The sequence below is a fragment of the Eutrema salsugineum genome, unplaced genomic scaffold (genome assembly GCF_000478725.1).
Source record: "Eutrema salsugineum unplaced genomic scaffold, Eutsalg1_0 scaffold_2, whole genome shotgun sequence".
In the NCBI taxonomy this organism is placed as follows: Eukaryota; Viridiplantae; Streptophyta; class Magnoliopsida; order Brassicales; family Brassicaceae; genus Eutrema; species Eutrema salsugineum.
Genome location: NW_006256829.1, coordinates 18,392,590 through 18,409,612, shown reverse-complemented (window position 1 = coordinate 18,409,612; position 17,023 = coordinate 18,392,590). Strand labels below are relative to the sequence as shown.

The 17,023-nt window shown below is 37.3% G+C and overlaps 1 non-coding gene and 1 pseudogene across 1 annotated transcript; one reads left to right on the top strand and one right to left on the bottom strand.

Moving 5' to 3' along the window:
* Window positions 1-208: 208 nt before the first annotated feature.
* On the bottom strand, window positions 209-315 carry LOC112086894. Its single transcript, XR_002899748.1, has one exon. It is a non-coding gene; the product is annotated as a small nucleolar RNA R71 (small nucleolar RNA).
* A 3,260-nt stretch (window positions 316-3,575) lies between these two features.
* LOC18017936 lies at window positions 3,576-14,263 on the top strand (annotated as a pseudogene).
* The last annotated feature ends 2,760 nt before the right edge of the window (window positions 14,264-17,023 follow it).

The following is a 17,023-nucleotide window of genomic DNA, read 5'->3' as shown; positions in this document are numbered from 1 at the left end:
GGACCATATCGAGCTTTTTGAAGAAATTTGCAGCATGATGAGAACAAACCAAGTTCCACCTGACTATTTAAAGTGTAAGTTGTTCCCTTTTTCATTAGCAAATAAAGCTCACCGTTGGTTGAAGTCTTTGCCTGCAGGATCGATTACTAATTGGGAAGAATGTAGAACTGCTTTCCTGAACCACTTCTACACTAAGTCAAGGTCGAACAATTTGAGAACGAAGATCTCAACCTTTCAACAAGGGCCAACTGAATCTTTCTATGAAGCTTGGGAACGTTTTAAGGAGTATGAACGTGATTGCCCTCATCATGGATTTCATGGATCAAGCCTGCTGAGCACATTTTACCGAGGTTTGCAACCAAAATACAAACTTTCCCTTGATACAGCTAGCAATGGAGATTTTGGGCAAAAGACGATAACCCAAGGAAGAGCCCTCATCGAAAATTTGGCTCAAGCCAATAGCAATGACTGTCCTGAATACGATCGATCGATGAAGCAAGCCGGAACAGACAACAAGGAGATAACCGAGTTGAAGAACATGGTGAGCCAGCTTCTGAAGAGCAACAATCGCCCAATCCATGCTTGTGAAACCAACAATGGCGCAGAAGAGGAAGGACCTAGTGATATCGATCACATTAATCAAGCATTTCAAGAAGAAGATGTGAACTACGTAGGAGCACTGGTGCCATACCAAAATCGCTCCAACAACAACTTCAACAACAACTTCTGGAATGCAAATTACACAATCTCTCTTACCGCAATCCAAATGTGGAGAATCCTCAAGATCAGTACTACCCACCTCAGCAAAAATCCTTCCAAAACAAGTTTCAAGGTGAAAACTTTGGAGGAATAGTACCATATCAACCGCGACAGCCATATAACTACCAAGGTACGGGTTTTAACAATCAATTTGTACAACAGCAGGGAGTCACGACGAACCAGCTAGCTTCACAAATCGGTAGACTTGAACAGTCAATCCAACAGCTCGTTATGACGACCGAAAAAGCATCTAAAGACGTGAACGTGAAAGTGGACTGCATGTACAATGATCTGAATGGTAAGTTTGAATCTTTATCTTCGCACGTGAAAAAGTTAGATGTGCAAGTCGCCCAAACAGCCGACTCTATGAAGAGGCAAAGTGGAATTCTTCCAGGAAGAGTTGAAGATAACCCTAAGAAGTTTTGCAACGCCATAACAACATTACCCGAAGAAGAGTCCGGAACTGATGGAAAGAAAGAAGAAACCCTAATCTTTGTACCACTGTACAAGGATATCGATCCCAAGCAGCCACCTTTTAAGGTACCTGAACGATCACCGTTTCAAAGGCTTACCAAAGCCGATGATCCGGGACGTTTTGTTTTCCAGTGTTTCATTTCAGGAATCAAGTTTATAGACTGCTTGTGCGATTCCGGAGCCAATGTCAATATCATGTCTAAGACATTTGCCGAAAATTTGGGCATAAAAACCTTAAGGACATCGACGGTTAAGGTTATCTTTGGAGATTCATCTCAAAAAGATACTGAAGGGGTGATTCATGATCTACAAGTTCTAGTGGTAGATAAGATTGTTCCAGCAGATTTCCAAGTCCTGGAGATGGATAAAGACAAGGAGAGGCCACTCATTTTCGGGAGACCATTCCTAGCTACAGTAGGAGCAATAATCGATCACGCAAACCGGCATGCTGTTTTCCTCAACGTGGACAGAAAAAGGTACTATCCTACTATCTTAGATGAATTTCCAAGCAAAGGAAATAGGCCAAAAGAGAAAGAAAAGGAGAAACCAAAAGCTTTTGCAAAGATCAAGATCGTCATTCCACCGGATGCAACAGAAACTAGTGATGACCAAATCCAGGAGCTGATCGAAAACACAAAAAGGGTTCTAAACAACATTAAAGTCCGAAAGAAGATTAAAGGTAAGAAGACTTCTCTTCAAGGAGAAGAAGTAAAACCTCCACCAACCGGAAGTGATAAAGGCACATCAAGTGGAGTGCCATTCAAATCAGCCTGATTCGTCATGCTTACGTCGAGCTAAACGACTTAAAACAAAAGCGCTTAATGGGAGGCAACCCATTTAGGTACTCTTTCTTTTAATTTTCTTTTCCTTTTTAGAGTTTATGCTTTCTTTTTCTTTTTACGTATTAGGTATTTTATAAAACAAAAACACAAAAAAGATCAGAAAATTAGAAAAACCAAGGAGAAAAAGGTAGGTCTTTAGCTGCTCGGCCCGGCAAAGACGAGAAGATTGGACAATAGGCCGCAGGAGGAAGACCCGCGGTCGCAATAGACGGAACCGCGGCCAAAGGTGCATCGACCGCGGCACCGTGAATGTGACCGCGGCCGAGCACTCGACTACCGCGGTCGCGCGTCTCCTGACCGCGGGCGTTGGTCGTTGAGATGATTCCGCAGATTTCTGCCGCTTCCTGGTGTTTGCCTGGTGATTCCCGGTATTGCATGGTGATTCCCGGTGTTGCCTGGTGATTTCCCGGTGTTGCCTGGTGTTTTGCCTGGTGATTCCCGGTTTTGCCTGGTGATTCCCGGTATTTCCCGAAATATTCCCGCTAAAACCCGAAAAGATCCTCCGTAAGTTTTAAACTTTCCTAATGTGCAAACAAGAAAAGGTAAGTTCCCGTAAACTTAAAAATTTCCAGAAAGTTTCCGTTTTTGCTTCAAAAAAGCTTTTTAAAGAAAGAAACAAACTTTTTGGATCAAAACTCTTTCTTCTCTTCTCTTCCAAAAGACTTAGAGATTTAGGACAAAGAACACATTTTCAATTCTTAAGCTTTTTAAGAGATTTTTGGCTCAAACCTCACTCTTTTTCGAAGCTGATTTGAATTCTACCATCAATTCTCTCTTTCCAGCAAGGTATGAACCTCAAACTCACCATTCTTACTCGATTTTGAACTTAGGGTTTTCTTTAAAAACCCAAAAATCTTGGTCTATTGATGGTGGAAATAGCTTAAGAATGATAGATTATCCATTTAGGTTATCTAAAAATCGATTTTAGCACCTAGCTTAAGAGGAATTGAGATTTTTGAAATTTGGATTCTACATGCTTCATAAAAATCGAAATATGGAACAGCAAAATTGATGAATTTGATTTAGTCTTGTGTGATTAGTGATTAGTATTGGGTAATCTTTAGAATTCACATGAAAATTGCTCATAAAAACCGATTTTTAGAAGATTTCTATGTTGAGAACATCAAAAATCCGAATTTAGTCATGAACTACTTGATTTCTCTGATTTAATATCAATTTTGTTTGCTAATAATTTTAATTAATCTCTTTATACTAGTATTAGTATAACAGATCTTAATGTGTTAAAATTAGCACCCAAATTCACCTTTTTTTCCAAGAATCATTTCATTTTGCAGAAAATGGATGAAACCAGATCCCGAAGGAGCCGTCGAACTGGTGGCAGCTCCGATGACATTCCCGACGATGCTACTCTGGGAGAGTACATGCTGAACCAAGCCAGACCGAGAAGAAGAAGCTATGTGATGAGATTGCTCCAGCACTCAAGAGAAACACGAGCACCTCCCGAGCCACCACAGATTCGATACATTGGGAGGGAGACAAACCCGAGAGTGGACTATGTAAGGCGTTTCAAGAAGCTGAACATCAAACCCACGCCTTGCATTGATTATCATACACTCGAGATGCTTGGAATCAGAGAGGATGTGATATGGTACATCGATGCACTTAAGCTGAGACCCTACTTGGAGCTGAACCTTCTGACTTATCCTGAGCTAGTCCGTGAGCTTTTAGCGACCGTTACACTCCACCACACAAAGAGGAAGAACCCCAGAGCATCAGATGGCATCTTGTCATTCTCTATCCGCGGACAGCCTTATTCTCTCACCATTTCCGAAGTTTGTGAAGCTCTTAAGCTTCCATACACTGATGGCATTTACCTTGAAGATGAACCTGATCTTAACCTGTGGAGAGAGATGGGTCATGGATCCTATGATAGTGGGAGATCTAAGTCAGCCCTTCTTAGCCACCCAGCAGTGGAGTTGTGCACAAACTCTTAGCACACACGATCTTCTCTAGAGCCAACATGGGAGGAGTCTTGAAGACTGAGCTCATTACACTTCAGATCCCATTTATGGACGACCCACAACTTCCCTGCTTTGCCTGGATCATATCGCAGAATATGGTAAAGGTGAAGCATGATTTACATGGTTGCGATGACGCTACTCCAGCTTTCGGGAGTGCTATTACAGCGATACTACAGGCTATAGGATTCGATTTCTCATCTGATGATCCACTTCCTGATGTCTAGTATGATCTACTTTATCTCTCTCGCGATCACACTATCTCTCGTGCCGCTTTCGATCCAGACAGGTTTGGTTACAAGTATTGCACTGGCACTGAGGAGCACCGAGTCCGCTTACCTTCAGCATCTATCCCGAGATTGAGCAACGGAGGACGCCCTCGATGGACTCCGGAATCCGATGATTTTCTGCCATCCGTACCTCGTCTACCATTCACCTTTGGCCAGTACATAGTGGCCAAGGCGAAGCGTGATGCAGCTGCGGCCCGTGCTCATTTTCAGCCATCTATTCCGACCGGCCACACCTCTCATCATCTACATCATCACACACTCATTCCGATCTGGAGCGCAGAGTTGAGAGACAGGGACGACGCTTTGAGCGCGTTGTCACCTTCTTACAGGAGCAGCACCAGTTCGCAGACGACACTTCGGAGGATGAGTGATTGATCAGCACTTCACTACCATCACGGTTCTATCATCATTTTCTTTTCTTTTATCTTATTTCGCTTTTATTCACCATCTTCTCACCAACTTTTTCACACTGGGGACAGTGTGATTTAAGTCTGGAGGAGGATGTCTATCCGTACTAATTATTTTCCTGCTTTTGCTTTTAAATTTCAAGTACTTTCTAAATTTTAATATGTAACCTATTCGACATTAAGTATTTTTTAGGAATTAGACCTGGACACTTCTACACTATGCATGATAGCTCATTTGTGGTTAGCACTAGACTAGGCGGTAGCTAGAGTACTTGCACTACGAACTCCCACCAGAGGACTTCTATTCATGGAGATTCTTTCTGACAGGATATACTAGCTCATTTTATTTGTACTTAATATTGATATCCAATTTTCTCATCATTGATTTTAGGCAGGCATCGACATACACATCTAGGACGTCTTTTACCATCACTTTTACCACTCTTTGTCGTCCTAGATGACCAGTTTATCTTTATCTGGTACCATACCCTAAACCCAAAACCTTTGTTTTCAATCCACATGCATTCTCTCTTTAGTTTATATCAGCAGATATGTGCAAAAATGTCGGAGAGAAAAGAGGAGCGACGCAGTTTTCAGTCACTCGCAAAAGAGACTGAATGGAATTGGGAAGGAAGAGTATCAGAAACATAATAAAGCTTTACAAGACAGATATTAACTGGTAAATTCGTGCTCTCTAAGACTCTAAATCTAAAGGTGTTCCCTATCTTTCTCAAAAAAAAAAAAAAAAAAAAAAACGTGAAAAGAGAAAGGGAAACAAAAAGCCTAATGAGTCTTAGATTGTCGAAATTTGTGGAGCAATGAGCAACCACTATTCGTTTAAGGAGCTATTGTTTTGAAAGATTTACAAAAATCTAAGTCTGGGGGAGTTTGGAGAGAACTTGAGGAAGAAGACCATGAATCTATGTCAAGAAAAAAGTGACTGAAAACTGTGGATATCAACAGCTTCACTCTCTCTTGCGGTTTTGCATAATGTCCTGCATCCTCCAGATCTTCAGTTACCCTTAAACACTTTAAGCCGTACCCCCAAAATAGTCCTTCTTTACACCTAGCCTAGATTGCCTTGCCTAGATTTTCTTTGATGAGAACCACCGAGATTTTTAATGAATGTTAAGAGCTAGTTGACTGGAAGTTAGATCTTAATGCATAGATTTCTGCATGACGGATTAACGGACTAGTTATGCCTGTATTGCTAGTGAGAATTTTCTAGGCTATCCCCGATTGATGCATACTGATTGATATTGATCTAGAAGTTTGGTCTCTGAGATTTTGTTTAGTTCCTGCGTTTTCAAACCTCTCGCCGAGATTAGCCTTTGTTTTGTTTGAGGACAAACAAAAGACTAAGTCTGGGGTAGTTGATAACACCGGATTTTGACCATTTTTATGGATCATTTTAATATCTTTTACAGGTGTTTTTACTCCATTTTCAAAGGTTTTCAAAGGATTTCTATGTTTCCGGATTTTAAAAGACTTTTCAGGTAATTTGGGATAAAGAAGCACAAAATGAAACAAAAAGACTCTTTTGGATAAATGCAGACCGTCAGAACTCTCATGTAGAGACGAAGACCTTCTCACCGTCTGATCACCCTCAAAATTGGACAACTTATAGAAAAATCAACCAGCTTTCAATTTCACTTTGTTTGGAGACATTCCAACGGTTGGATCTCAAGATATTTCATTAGCCCCGGAGCCACTCGAAGTCGGCCACCAGCTCACGCGACCGCGGCCAACAAGCTATTTGCCGCGGTCAGAAGCTTCCCGACCGCGGCCAACAAGCCAATTGCCGCGGTCACAACACTCCCGACCGCGGCATTCAAGCTCCGACTTAAAGCCCACTTATCTGAAGCCCAAAGTCATTCTCAGCCTCAATTCCGGACCCCTAGAGACCACGGAGTATTGGAGACTATAAATACATGTCATTTAGGTCGTTTTTAGGGAGAGCTTTTCATACTTTACAGAAACCCTTTTCCTTTAGCCGGTTTTATGAGATTTTTGTAGAAGATTGTTCAAGTCCGAGTTCTTCAATAGAGAAGCTTTCTTTATCTCTTTTCTTTACTGTTTTTCATTACTTTTTTTAAAACCAATGATGATGTCGAACTCAGCCATGTCTGAGTAGATCCCGAGTTGGGCTTAGGGTTCCCGAAAGGGGCTCTCATAATCGATTAAGACATCTAGGTTTATAGATCTGGGATTTTGACCTGTTCTCTGTTTATTCTTGTTCTTATTGCATGTATGCTTGATTGATCACCTAGTATCTGATCTAGATAGTTAGTGTTGCGAAAGTTTTCATTAAGTATCAGCACTAGAATGAAACAAGCGATTTTTCCGTAGGAGTGGAAACCTACCTGCGGCGAGATCGTGAGTATTGACGAGTCTTGTGCAGCTCTTGCGTTCTCTCCCTTCCAGGGCCAGAGTGGAAACCTACTAGTCAGGGTTGCGAGAAACAGTTGGTTATGATCACGACAGTGACGTAGTCATACCGCCGTACTCTAGCTCTAGAACCCATATATATTTTTTTATCCGTCAATCCCAATCTATCTACCTTAGTGTTAAAACCGATTATGATCCCTTAGAGTTCCCAAAGCTCAGCGTTTTTAGCCATAGTTTACAATTCCATCGATTTTTACATGCTTTCTTAGACCTGCATTTCAATTTCCTTAGTTCGTTATTTACTTGCTTTATTTACCTTTCATGCGATATTTTACTTGCCTTATTTTTGTTTAGTTCGATATTTTACTTATTCCATTTACATTTTATTCGATTTTCTTTACTTGCTTTTTAGGATAGATTTATTTGCTTTCTTTTGTTTTAGTTTAATTCGCAAGAAAAACAACCAATCTTTAAAACCAATTTAGTCTAGACATAAAGTTAAAAACCGTAGAAGAATACCAGGCACACAAATCTCTGTGGATTCGATCCCTAAATACTACAACTGATTAACTGTGCACTTGCGGCTTTAAAACTTGTTCCCTCACGTAGCGAGCACGCATCACTTACTACGAATAGCGAGCTTATTGAGATTTTGTTTGATAACATCGCTACTCAGCGAGCTACAAATTATAAGGTATGAGATCATTTAGGAGATAGAAAGGGAGTAGCAGACTGCAAATTGAGACTGTTTGTAATGTGATTGCTTAGCAGATTGCAGGCTACAAGACCATTTCAAGAGATCGAGAGTCGAAATTTAGGAATGTGGTTTTTATTCACAAAAGATCGTTACATACATTTGTAAGAATTCTGAAACTTGTTTGAGTATATAAAGATGGTGGCTGGACTCAGTGGTCGAACTGCCTACAAATCCCGTCAAGGGATCAAGCCTTTATGTAGTTCGATTATTTTCGGCACTTCGAGGTGGTAATGCGTTCATAACGTTCCATGGTCTCTTCTCTGGTACTCCTGTTCTGATGTTTGCGAGCTTGTAGACGTTGTTGCGGAATATCTCGATGATCTTGTAGGGACCTTCCCAGTGAGTGCCTAAATTTCCGGCGCCAAACTCTTTAATGTTTTTGAATACCTTGCGTAGAACTAAGTTGCCGATGTCAAAGCTCCGACATCTCACGCTGGAGTTATCGTATCGGGCAAGTGCTTGCTGGTAATTCTAATTCAGACTAGGGCACGATCTCTTTGTTCTTCGATCATATCTAGCCGATCTCTTAGCATTTGTTCGTTGAGCTCTCCATTTTCTAGGCAGAAAGTTTGTCGGCTACTCAGTACCAAAGCTTCGGCTGGCACCACTGCTTCCGTACCATATGCTAAAGAAAAGGGTGTTTCGCTGGTGGCTCTACAATCCCAAAGCACTCTCGGAAACTCGTCGCTTCATCGGGATTTCTTGGAATCGAGTCTTTCTTGTGGTTGCTTAGGACTGTTTTGTTAGCAGCCTATGCTTGTCCGTTCCCTTTGTTTTGGACGTAAGCTTTATTTTCCATGTGTTGCAGAACCTCGTGAATTTTCTTGATGTTAAGTTTTTTCTGTTTTCCGTCACGATCTCGTAGGGGAGTCCGTGCTTGCAAACGATGTTTTTCCACACAAAGTTTTTGACTTCTTTTCTATTGATCTGTTGGTATGCTTTGGCGTCTATCCACTTTGTGAAGTAATCAGTTAGGACTAGTAGGAAGTGGACTTTGCGGGGCCTAAAACGACTAAGGTTCCCCTGATGTCCATAAACCACCTCATGAATAAATAGGGTGCGGAAATCGATGAAAATTTCTCAGTTGGTTGATGAATTATAGGTGCATGCCTTTGGCATTTGTCGCACTTAGTGAAATAGTTTTCACAATTTGCGATAATGGTGGGCCAAAATAGCATTTTTTATGTGTACGGCCATGGCTCGCCCCCTGGAATTGCTTCCGCAAACTATTTTGTGGGATTCAAGCTTCACTTGTACATCTTGTTTTCCATTATGCAGTATCAGGCACTCTGTTCTGTGAGCTTTCTTGCCGCCCACTTGCCGGAGGAGGCTGCACCGTTCTGGATATACTTGATTATTGGAGTTCTACAGTCGGCCATGTTGATGAACTGGTCACAATCGTCCAGCTCATCTTCAAGTTCCAAGGTGCGGTCACCCTCATCCTCAGGGTTAGGAAGATTGTTAGCTTGTTCGAGCGACTGCGTAGCGGGGTCTGAGTCATTGTTTTGGAAGTTTTTTGGTATCAAACTGTGGGCTCTTCAATGTTTTTTGGTTCAGTTCTACTGGACGGCTCTGCTTCAGTATTGATGGTGTTAACCACCATGTTGACTGTCTTGGGAGGTTAACGAGGATCACTTGTTTGACCAGCGGGTCGGAGGTGGACGCTAAGGCGCTAACGCGTCGGCAGAGTTTTTTTCTTCCCGGGAATTCTGGTAAGCTCGAACGAACTAAACTGTTCCATGAGTTTGCGGAAAACTTTCAAGTAGGCTTCCATGTGCTCATCATTTGCTTTTTATTCGCCATATAACTGGCTGGTTACTAGCTGTGAGTCGCTGAATGTGCTTACTTCCTAAGCTCCTACTCCCTAGGCCAACCTGAGGCCAGCGATAAGAGCTTCGTACTCGGCCTTATTGTTGGAGGCTGGGAAGCTGAAAACGAGTTTAATTCCTACTCCAAAAACGAGTTTGGATGATTCACCGTCTACATGGAGTGTCCTTTTTCGACTAAGATGTGCCTCCTTGTTGATTTATGGAGCGAGTTCTACGACAAAGTCTGCTAGGACCTGGGCCTTGGCACAGGTTCTACTTTTGTATTCTATGTCGTTTTCGCTGAGTTCGATAACCCATTTTGCGAGGCGTCTAGATTGGCTGGGATTGTGCAGAATGGTGCGAAGGGATTGCGAGGTCATCACTACTATTGAGTGAGACTAGAACTAAGGTTGCAGGTTTTTGGCAGACACTACTACTGCGAGGGCTAATTTTTCCATGGTGGGGTATCTGGTTTCCAATTCTATTCAGGTTTTGCTGACATATACATGGGCTTTTGTTTGTTTTGTTCTTCGCGAACTAATACACCGCTTACTGCTGCAGACGATACAGCTATGTAAAGATATAGCGGTTCTCCTTCTTCCGGTTTAGCTAGCACGGAAGGTTCGTTTAAATAAGCTTTAAGCTGATTAAATGCTGTTTATTGAAATTTTCTGTTGCCTTTTAGCAGTTGGTAGAAAGGAAGGCATTTGTATGTTGATCTGGAAATGAACCGGGAAATGAACCGATTCAGGGCAACTATCCTTCCAGTTAGTCTTTGGACTTCCCTTGTTGTTTTGAGTAAAGGTATATAGAGAAAGGTTGCAATCTGCTTAGGATTTGCTTCTATTCCTCGCTCTGTTACGAGGTAACTGAGGAATTCCCTAGATGGTACTCCGAAAGAGCATTTTGCTGGGTTTAGCTTCATTCAATATTGATTTAATATTGCGAAGCATTACTACACATGTGGGATGTGGTCGTCCTCTTTGGAGGATTTGACGAGCATATTGTCAATGTAGACTTCCATAATTTTTTTGAGCTGTTTAGCAAACATTTTGTTAACTAAACGCTGGTATATTGCTCTTGTGTTCTTTATCCTAAAGGACATTACTTTATAGCAATAAGTCCTGTGATCTGTTATAAAAGCAGTTTTTCTTGATCTTCGAGGTTGATGAGTATTTGATTGTACCCCGAAAATGTGGCTATGAAGGACAATAGTTCTCTCTATTACCAGGTAAATTTTTATCGTTTTTCCCCTGAAATTTAGGAAACTTAGCACCTGCTCATCAAAGTGATTAATTTTTTGGGTTTGTGAAGGGATTTCTGGATGATCAATTCACTGAATTGAAAAAGCTGCAAGATAAATGTAGTCCTGATTTTGTTTATCTGTTCTTTGAAGATTGTGAGAAGCTGATCAATAACATTGCTAGAGCCCTGAAAGTTTTATATTTTCTTCCACTAGTATCATCAAAAGCTCATCAAAAAGCATATATGATTAGTAAAATATATAGAGATAATTACCATCAAAGACACTTTTCAACATTTTGATTATCATTATAAGTACTTTGATGTTTTGGTGTACTTATCTTATTTTGTACATCTTATTTTGTTACATCTTATTTTTCAGGTATATCCTTCATTTACACTTATTTTATTTCATTATTTTTTTTTTAAATAATAAAACGCACATGATCCACTTAACTTTATTAATCTGATTTCACACACTAAATCTCACAGGACCCACCTTAACTTTATTCATCTTTATATAATTATATATATATACCCAATCATATAGATATACATGTAAATATATATATATATATATATATATGTATCTATATAATTACATCCATTTATGCTATATGCACGTAGATATGCATATATATATATATAGTTATTTCTATATATATGCAATTATGTAAATACATATGTAAATATGTATGTGTATCTATATAGTTACATCTATCTATACTATATGCACGTGAATATGCATATATATTTATATAATTGTCTCTATATGTACGCAATTATATGGATACACATATAAATATATATATATGTATCTATATAGTTACATCCATCTATACTATATAGACGTGAATATATATATATATAATTTTGTCTATATGTACACAATTATAAGAAGACACATGTAAATATGCATGCATATTTACATTGATGCATTCACATATGTCATATCTATGTGGATTTGCATAGATATCCATATATTTGTGTCCACATATACGTAACTATATGGATACGCATATATTATATCAATAAACGACAAAAAAATAACTTAAAAATTATAAAATATATATCAAGTTTTTAAGAAGAAAAAAAAAATTTATAGTATCGAAATAATTATTTGATTATTTTTGTAATACGAGATAAATAAAGATAAGCAAATATGGGGATTTTGTATAATAAATCTATATAATTAGAGAGTTTTCTCTCCATCTAGGGTGTCCACATCAGCACTTAGAATGAAAACTAAATTTAATAACTCAATTAATTCACACACATTAATAACTATTATTTTTTATTTAAAAAAAACACTATTACTACTACTAAAATTAATGATTTAATTATTTATACACTATTTAAATTTCTTATATTTTTGTCAAGAAAAATAATAGTAAGAACTGAAAAAAAAAATTAGGGAAAAAAACGATGATAAAAAAAGTCCAAAGACGATGAAAAAAAACTAAAAAAAAAATAGGAGAAAGAAGAAAAATCAAAATATAATTAAGAAAACACAAATGAATACGAAGTAGAAAAAAAAGAATACATACACCAAACAAATAAAAATAAGAGATGCAAAATAAAATAAAAATGAAAAGTCGAAGATGATGAAAAAGACGATGAAAAAAAGATAAAAGATAGAAAGAAGAAAAACACAAAAATGATGAAAAGCAATTTTGAAAAATACATAGATAAAAACGAAGATGAGAAAAAGACTACAATATGAAGATAAAAAAATAAAATTAATGATTCAATTAATTCTCACATTTTAAAATAGTATTATTTTTTTAAAAATAAAATAAAAAACATAAGTACTAAAATTAATGACTTAATTAATTCATACATTTTTATAAAAAATATTTTTTATCAAGAAAAAAAGAAGTAAGAACTGGAAAAAAAATAATAAGTAGAAATAGTTAAAGAAAAAGACGATGATGAAAACAAATATCAAATAAGATAAAATTAATATGAAAAAATAAGAGGACGAAGAAATAATCAAAATATAAAGAAAAGTATGTAGATGAAGACAAAATAGACGAGGAAGAATACATATACGAGATAGGTAAAAGTAAAAGATAAACTAAAATCAGAAAAAAAAAGATGAAGAAAAACTGAAAGGGAAAAAAAAAGAAATAGAAGTCGAAGAAGATGAAAAAAAAAAAGAAAGGTAAAGAAAATGAGGAAGAAGAACACAAAGCTGATAAAGAAGAATTTCAAAAAATACAAGAACCAAAATAATGAAAATCAGAAAGGAGAACAAAAATAAAACTAACAAACTATGATAATATAAAAATGAATAATCAGTCTAATAAAAAATAAAATGATAAATATGATGAATTAACTGTTTAAAAAATATAATTCTGCGCAACACGTAGATCATAAATAAATCTAGAAGTTAATAGAAATATATATATATATATATACATAGAAATATTAATAGAAGTTAATAAAAACAATAATTAAGAAAAATTTGTTGTTATATAGAAACACTTATAATGATAACTAACAGAACACATTGTGTTTTTTATAAAATAATATATAAAATATATAAAAACATAAACATAAAATAAAATCCGCGCGAAGCGCGGACTCAACCCTAGTAATAACAATAAATAAGTTGGGTAGGTTCCATACATTTTAATGTGTAGAAGCAGCTTGTGAGTGAAGTCAGGAGCAATTTTCTTTTTTTTATATAGGTGAACAGTTACAGAATAGTGTCAAAAAGTATTTCAAACTCAGAAAATGCATATAATTAAAGGGTATTAGGTTCTAAAAAGTACCCTAAGAGGTAAAACTCTTATATATATATATATACTCAGAGATCAGACAAAAAATGTAGATTTCAATCTGGTAGGTTCCAGTGTTCATCAACTCAAAGGTAGTAGCTCAAGGTATGTTACAATGTCCCCATTGATTAGTAATATCTGTCTTTTGTCTAGTCTCGGATTTAGTCTCAGTGAAGCGCTCCTTCTTGTTTCTATGAAGTGTTGGTGCCAAGAGAGTCAGAGTTCTTTGTATTACCTTCAAGGAATGTTGGACTCTCAGAACTTTGAAGTGTGATTTTCTTTGGATCTTGAATTCTGCTATGTTCTTGTGATTGTTGAGAGTAATTTGGGGAATCTCTCTATTATAAGTGTGTGAGATGTTTGCAGCAGGTGGATATCGAGTATAAGTCATTAAAGGCAAGGCTTCAAGATCTGTTCGATGTGATATTGGGATTAGTAGAGATTATTGGCCCACGCCACGAAGCTTTAATCTTTAGAGAGTGTGTGAGAAATATCACACATCGAAAATTGGGAGAGATCTTGGATAATATATAAGGGACTTGTGCCAATCCACTCATTGCCAATTGATTTTGAGTTGGAAGTCCAGAAAACTTAACTTGGTATTAGAGCCAGATCCGCACATTCTCGTAATTTGGCCCAAAAAGTGGCTTGTACCATTAGATCCGAAATTGATGGTCTGTCGAAATTTATGGCTAGAAGAACCATTATCTCGAGGGAGGGTATTGGGATTAGTAGAGATTATTGGGCCATGAAGCCTTAATCTCTAGAGAGTGTGTGAGAAATATTCCACATCGAAATTTGGGAGAGATCTTGGATAATATATAAGGGATTTCGACCAATCCACTCATTACCAATTGGTTTTGAGTTAGAAGTCCAGGAAACTTAACATGTGAGCGAAAAGCCAGAGTGTCTGCTCTATGAAGATGGTGCTATGGCTGGAGAAAAAGAGAGATCAGAAGAGAAGGAAGATGATCTTGTTGATGATGGCAACTTAAACCAGGAAAAGCTTGCATTAAATGCAGACAACAATGAACAAGCCCCTCGTCAAAAAATTTTGTCGAGGCCCTAATTGATATGATCATGACCAGCTCAGAGGAAGAGGAACCAGAGGTAGCTGGCAGGATCACTCGTTCCAGAGCTAGAAAGATGGCTAAGGAGGCTCACGCACTCATTGCCATAGAGGACAGCGATCACCAGGAGGCTGGAGCTCACATCTTCAACATCTCTATCTTGAAGAATGAAGAACCCAGTAACAATGACTAGGTAACTTAGGTGATGATTCTGTACTCTTTTCCTTGGTGAAGATTTTGGAAGGCAAGGAGGTTCTTCTCCAAGGTTTTTAACGAGGCAGAAATCATTGCAACGTCGAGTTACTTAGAAGTTGTTACTAATGGGTAATAATGTGCAAAGTCACAATGGCTTGTGCACTTAGTATTTTGGCGCACCACTTAGGAATTTAGGAATGCCTCGCTGTTTTATTTTTAAATTAAACTTCTTGTTGTTTTATTTCAAACTCCATGTAGTTTTGTTATTAGGGCTGCGATTTTCTCTCTTAGTCTATAAAAAAGAGAAAATCGCCTAAGTGTTATTCAGTGGAGAATTTTGATCAAACTTTTAACGTGTTCTTCTCTCTTTGATTTCTGAGAACTAAAAACTCTGAAATTCGAATCTCTTAAAAACTAATCTGTTTACAAGAGATTCTTCTATCTCATCATCACCACACCAACAATCGATCATCTTCTCATCCTCCACCATATCCATCGATCCGCCGAGCCACCATCACACCACTTTCGCAATTCGATCCACCAGCCATCACCGCCTCTCATCGTTACACCATCGAATCATCATCGCACCACCATCGCTGCTCCTTAAACCGTTTTCATCGCATCTGTCCACCCAAATCATGATCTCGCATTGTCTGTTGCCTTTCCTTCAGAGTTGATCTCCTAGGATCGTATCACTAATGGGGAGGAAACACCTGATGAATCAAACATTCACATCGCTGTAGGTGATGGAACTCATGGATATGATTGTTTGCAAACTGCACTCAGAAGTGAAGTAACTTTTGAAGACTGGTTTGCTCAAGTGTTTCATTTGTATGTTTTGAACTCAGTTATGAGCTATTGTGTGTGTGAGATCAGAGTTTTCTTACAGAGATAACTTCATTTCTAGATGAAGTGCGAACGGAACAAACTGAATCCATCATTTGTTGCATGAAAAAATGATATTTACCATCAAAATTACAGTTATAGGATAACACATTGTTTTTCATACTTGGTCAAACTAGAGGAGAGATGATGCATAACAGACACAGGATCGAAGATCAATCAATTTATGAATTTATAATTCTGTTCAGAATTGAAGAAGAAAGGACCCTGCATAGTTTCTTATCGATTATATCTAATCATATTGCTTGATTTTAGCTGTGATCATTACTTTTTTACTTTTCTAGTTCTTTGATGTAAATATTATATAACATAGAATTCATATGCAAAGTTAAACACTTTGCAAATGGTTTTTTTTTTTTTGTCAGAGCTAATTATTTATTATTAAGAACCTCTAATCAAGGGCTTGCTTGGTTGAAGCTTTTGCTGTTAGCTTTTACTTGTGACTTTTGACTTTAAAAACTTTTGGCTGTAAAAACTGTTTCATATTTTAAAAATGATAAGTAATTTGTTTTTCAAAAATTATTTTACTTTATATTTAACAAAGAATTTTAGATATTTGAAAAAAAAATATGGTAAAAAAAGTTATATAAAATGGATCTAAAAAAAAGAAAAAAAATTATAATTAATCAATTAAATTTTATTATGAATAAATTATACACAAATCTATAAATAGATTTGAATAATGTTAAAGGAAGAAAAGATAAAAAGAGAAAAAATAAATATATTTTTTCACTTTGATTTTGTAAAAGTCTCTCCTACGTAGCTTTTAGAAACCAAGATAAAAACTGAAAAAGTGTGATTTTAAGACTTCATGCTTAATAAAAATTAAAAAGCATGCTTGGCAAAAAAATGACTTTAAAAACTGTTAAATGCTTCAAAAGTTTTGAAAGTCTAACACCAAGCAGGCCCAAAGTTTTTTTCTGTGGTTGTCAGAGCTAATTATTTATTATTAAGAATTTCTAATAAAATTTAACCATTTGAATAGAAATAAAATGAAAGGGTTCTAAATTTTGAATTAACCAAAATTTATGAATAAAAAATTGGTAAAAACCCATGAAGAGTTCTTACTGTTTAAGAAGTTTTGGTCCTCGAGTAAGGGTAAATTTTCTGCAAAACTGAGAACACG